This window comes from Tupaia chinensis, unplaced genomic scaffold, assembly GCF_000334495.1.
Source record: "Tupaia chinensis unplaced genomic scaffold, TupChi_1.0 Scaffold000135_1, whole genome shotgun sequence".
NCBI classification, from domain to species: Eukaryota; Metazoa; Chordata; class Mammalia; order Scandentia; family Tupaiidae; genus Tupaia; species Tupaia belangeri.
The window spans coordinates 1,521,786-1,527,785 of record NW_006159604.1 but is presented as its reverse complement, the minus strand read 5'-3'; the positions used below and the strand labels follow the sequence as shown (position 1 = coordinate 1,527,785).

The 6,000-nt window shown below is 36.3% G+C and overlaps 2 pseudogenes; both read right to left on the bottom strand.

The window, feature by feature from the left end:
* On the bottom strand, window positions 1–141 carry LOC114007173 (uncharacterized; annotated as a pseudogene).
* LOC102494717 (interferon-induced protein with tetratricopeptide repeats 5-like) overlaps window positions 1–6,000 on the bottom strand; it is a 120,631-nt pseudogene that overhangs the window by 68,057 nt on the left and 46,574 nt on the right.

Sequence of the window (6,000 nt, the reverse complement as noted above, 5' to 3'; positions counted from 1 at the left end):
CCCCACTACCACAAATTATGCAGTCGAGTTTCCCACATTTGGGGAAATCGCAGGGGTCAGCACATCCGGGGTGCAAAGGATAAGCCTCGCCCTGGGGAAACCACCTTCGTGATCATGGTATCTCCCCTGCCAGGTAAGTATGTGTGTTTTTTTTTTTTTGAGAAATATCTGTTCAGATAGACATTTACATTTAGACATAAATGCCCATTCTTAATTGAATTTATTATTTTTTGTTGACTTTTTTGCTGAATTGAGTTCTTAGTATATTTTGGCTATTACTCCCTTCACAGTTGCATAATTTGAGAATATTTTTTCTCATTCTATAGGTTGACTGTTTACTCTGTTAATTTTTCCTTTGTTGTGCAGAAGAGTTTTAGTTTTACATAATCCCATTTGTGTGTTTTTGCTTCTATTGCTGGTGCTTTTTAGATATCATCCAAAACCTTTCTGTCCAGATCAACATCCTGAAGCATTTTGCCCATATTTTCACTTGGCAGTTTTATAGCTTTTATATCCTATATTTAAGTCTTTAATCCATTTTTAGATAATTTTTGTGTATGGTGAGAGACAGGGATCTAGTTTTATTATTCTGCCTATGGATATCTAATTTTCCCAGCAGCATTTATTAGATACACTGTTTTTTCATCAATTAATGTTTGGAGGACCTTTGCCAAAAATCAGTTGGCTGTATATATGTGGATTTATTTCTGAGTATTCTATTCTGTTTCATTGGTCTAGGTGTCTGGATTTTTTTTTGCCAGTTTTGGTTACCACAGCTTTGTAGATATTTTGAAGTTGCATAGCATATCATTTTCAAATTTGTTCTTTTTGCTAAGTATAGTTTTTGTTTCTGGGGTCTATTTTGGTTTTATATGAAGTTTGAGATAGATTGCTTTTTCTACTCCTTTCTCTTTTTTCTTTCTCTTTTTTCTTTCCTTTCCTTTTCTTTTCTTTTCTTTTTTTTTTTTTTTTTGAGAAGTTTTTGCTATAGGGCGCGTGCGCTCACCAGACAGACAGAGACAGAGAGACAGAAAGCGAGAAATCACCCCCCAGGGGGGATGGCCATGCCACAATCCCTTCTCCTCCATTCTCCTCTTGGGATCTTGGGCACACACGTACCCACACCCGGCATGAGTTTAAGCCACCGGGTCCGGGACTCAAACTGCGGTCGACTATGTGGGAGTTCAGCAACATAGCCATTATGCTAAATGCTGGTCCCTTTTCTTTCTTTTCTTTTTATATTTTTTTCCCACTGCATGTGGGAACTCCTCAGAGAGAGACAGAGGGAGAGGGACAGTGAGAAATAACCCCCTCCCAGGGGAATGACCATGCCACAATTCTTTCTCCTCAGTCTCCTCTGGAAATCTTGGGTACATATATACACATGCCCAGAGTGTTTCTTAAGCTGTTGACTCTGAGACTCAAACAGAAGAGTTGACTATTGAAGGTTCAGTGCCTTAACCAACATTGTTTTTTTGTATCAATTCTTAAAGGACAAGCTTTCAATTTCCCTCATTCAATATGATGATAGCTGTGAATTTGTCATATATGACCTTTATTGTATTGAGGTACTGCCTTTCATAACTAGCTTGTTGAGTATTTTTATCATGTGGTTGTGTTTTAATTTATGAAATTTTTTTCCTGTGTCTATTGAGACGATAGGTTTTTACCCTTATTCTGTTTATGAAGTATATTAGGCTTATTGATTTGCATATATTGAACCATCCTTGCATTCCTGGTTTAATAAAACTTGATCGTAGTGCATAGTGTTTTTAATGTGATGGCCAATTAAGTTTCCTAGGATTTTGTTGAAGAATTTTGAATGTGTTCATCAGGGATATTTTCCTGTTTGTTGTTATTGGTATTAGGGTAATATTGGCCACATAGAAGGAGTTTGGGAGCACTCTGTTTTACTTTATCTTATTATTATTATTATTTTTATAATAGATTGGGAAAATTTGGTTTTAGATCTTCTTTAAAACTTGTGTAGGGCCGGCAGGTGGCATAGGCATAGTAGGTATGGTGACTGCATGGTTTGTGTCCAGGACCTGGTGACCTGTAAAACACGGTGGGCACATATGCATGCATGCTCAAAATCTTGGGAGGAGAATGAAGGAGAAGGGATTGCAGCATGACTATCTTCCATCTTCCCTGGGGAGTGATTTCTCATTTTCTCTCTGGAGAGTGCACACACCCTGTAGCAAAAAACTAAAACACAAAAGTAGAAAACTGTTGTAGAATTTATTCTTGAAGCCATACAGTCCTGGTATTTTCGTTACAGGGAGACATTTCATTATTTATTTAATCTCCTTACTCACTATTGATCTGTTTATGTTTTATGTTTCTTCTTATTTCAATCTTGGTAGGTTTAATGAGGGACTTCAATAATTCATGGAAAATGGAATTAAACTGCAAATTTACTTTGGTACCAAAAAATTAAAATCCATGCCTAGTTTTTTCATAATATCCATCTCCCATTAGCTTTTTAAAAAGTCCCTTGTATGTGTTCAGAATGTTATTAATTTTATCTAGGTTTTCCAATTTGTTGGCATATAGTTATATTAATCTCTAATGATCTTTTTTCAATAATATTTCCATTTTTCATTTCTTATTGTATTTTCTCTTAGTTTAGCTAAAAGTTGTTAATTTTATCTTTGAAGAAAAGCCAACTATTTTGTTGCTCTTTTGTATTTTTTAATTATTATTCTATTTTTTTTTAAGTTTTTCTGCTGTAGGGTACATGTGTAAGCCAGAGAGAGAGAGAGATAGGCAGTAAGAAGGAAAATGAGAAATCACCCCCGGGGGGATGGCCTTGTCACAATCACTTGTCCGCCATTATCCTCCTGGGATTTGGGGCATGCACATATGCACCTGGTATGAATTTCAAGCCTCCAGGTCTGGGACTCGAACCACGGTCAGCCACATGGAGTCCAGTGCCTTAACCATTATGTCACCTGATGGCCTCTGGATTTCATTTTATTTATTTCTTCTATGGTCTTTATTACTTCTTTCTGCTAATTTGGAGTTTAGTTAATTCTTTCATGGTTCCTTGAGATGCATCATTACATTGTTTATTTGAAACCTATTTTTTTATTTTTGATGTGGGCACTTACTTTTTAAAACTTCCCTTTTACTACTATTTTTGCTGTATCTCATAGGTTTTGTCATGCTGTATGTTCTTGTCCATATGAAGAAATTAATCTTTTTCTTATCTTTTTTATTAACCCAGTGGTCATTCAAGAGTATGTTGTTTAATTTCCATTTATTTATGCTTTCTAAGTTCCTTTTGTTATTGATTCTTAGTTTTATTGCACTGTAGTCATAAAAGATACTTAATATGATTTATATTTTTAAAAATTGTTTGAGACTCATTTTGTCTACTAGGTACATTTGGTGTAGAATGCAGTTTAATAGCTGACATTTCATTGTTGATTTTCTGTCTAGATGATCAGTCCAGTGCTGAGAGTGAAGTGTTGAAGTTTCCAACTCTTATTTGTATTGTAGCCTGTCTTTTCTTTTGGTATGGTAATACTTGCTTTATATTTCAGAAAGCTATGGGTTAGCAGTATTGATCCCAATGCTCGTTTTTGTACTGTCTCTGTAGGCCCCAGTTTGGGGGCTGCTCCTGACACATGCAGCAGAATGCCAGGTACTGGTCAGAGTCTATGAGCTCCAGTGAAGTGGAGCTGTGAACAGTTCTGATGCACAACCTGGTTTGGGAATGTATCTACAGACCCCAGGTCAGTGGATCACTACTGGTACTTGTGAATGCCTGGGCACAGAGTTGACCATCTATCTTTGTGGGCCCGGGTAGGTGGGGCTTCTACCAGCTCTAATGCACAGTGAGGGCAGAACCACTGGCTTGTCATTGAGGGCTCAAGGTAGGCAGGGCCACTACTAGCACACAATTGGAAATTCAAGATGGTTTTGTGCAGCAGCTATTTCGGTTTGGTGAGGAACAATGTGGTTAGGCTCCTTCTCTGGGGCTATCTATCAATGTGAAAATTCCAGAAGCTCCCCAGAATGGGCTTAGGGCTTGTATGGGCTATAGGATTTTTATGTAGCAAAAACTTCAGATGTCTGTGGCATCAATAGAGACTTATGGAGGTCTTCTGCTCACCTTTCTCTGCTGTGAAAGCCCCTTTGTCTCTGGGATGCTCCTGACTACGGGGATGAGGCAGTAGGTGGAGGGTGCTTGTATCCTTTCTTTTATGTATCTGTGCTGGGTCTCCATACATCACTGTGTCTCTGTCACTTTCCCACTGCATGCCAGCAGTTATTATGTATAAATATTACATGTATACTCTTATTTTTGGCTCATTTCTGTGGGAAAGAAATATGTCTAGCTTTTCCAGTGAGCTATATTGCCAGAAATCTTGAGTATATATTTATTACTTGATCAGTACACAAGTACAGTACAGCTCTAGGACATATAAAGAATATGGCTCCTACCCTCAAAGTGTTTACTGAAAAATTTGAAAATTACAACTAGTACATATAAAACAATAAGTAAAACAGGCTCACATATTCTGATTACTTCACATTTCTGAAAATCTCCCTGAGTATTTTGATTTATGTCAATTAATTACTACCAACATTTCACATAATACTAACTCATTCACACTGGGGATTAAATGGCTGATAGCTAGTTGTTTCCAGGTAACAGGGGAAGCAGGACAAATAGATTACTGCGCATGAGAATGGTAGAGAGGCTTGGTACATGCAGGTTGGGAAATGTAATAGTACAAAAAAATCAATAACATGATTCTGAAGACAGTTGTATGCACCACAATTTTGCCTCAGGCTATCTTTCATGAAGTCAAGGAGAATTTATTCCTGAATAAGTATGAAATAGAATCCTAGAAATGCTAAATCAAATGTCAATTTTTAGTATGATTTTTTAAAAATTACTTATTTACTTGTATATATGTATGTATAATAATATAAAATATATACATATATGTATGTATGTGTATGTATATATGTTTGTATGTGTATATGTGTACATATATACACACACACACATATATATATATATATATATATATTCTTTATTTATTTCCTCCATGAGCAAAAAGAATGGAGAATGGAGATATAGGGAGACAGCACCCTGAACAGCTTCCTGATTTCATGATTGACTCCTAGCTTTCCCTGGAACATGGTCACATATAAGATCAATGTATTTGGAGAGATATCCCAACTTGAGCTGGAATCATAGCTTACAGGATTGTCTTGCACAGTTTGTACTTTATCAGTACAATACTATCTGATACCTTGGTTTTTTTTTCCTAATGTATTATAAGCTTATTTGGAGGCAATAATTATTTTTCATTTATTGTTATATTCTCAGCATCTAGCATACTAATTCATAAATGCTTTAAGTAAATTTATTTAAAATCTTTCTGAGGACCTACTACTCTTCTTTCACTTTTCTGTTATTTTTTTTTCCATCTCCTTTTCGAGTTCTTATTCATCTATTTGGCCCTCAAATTGTGATGTCCTTATGGTCTGTCCTCAAATCCTTATTTTCTTCTTTTATACACTTTCTTTGTATTGATTTCCTTTTCAATGGTCACCTTTTTTCTTGATGACCAATCAGGGTAGGCTAGCAACTTAAATTGCAAGTATGACCTTTGAAATCAAAGATATCTGTGTTCAAATACAGAGTTTTTAACTATGAGACCAAGGACCTACGTGTACTTTTTTGATCTTTAGTTTATCCTTCTTTTAAAAGGAGTTAATGATAATACCTAATTCATAGTAGTGTCACAAGAATAAGTGAAACAATATAAATAGTATAGTACAATGTTAGGAACTCGATACACATGCAATAATGTTAGCTTCTTAGGGCCAGCAGGTGGCGTGGTGGTTAAGGTGCTGGACTCTCACATGGTTGACCATGGATTGAGTCCTAGACCCTGTGGCTTGAAAATCATACTGGGTGCATGTTTGTGCATGCCCAGCATCCTGAGAGGAGGTTGGAGAGGAAGGAATTGTGAT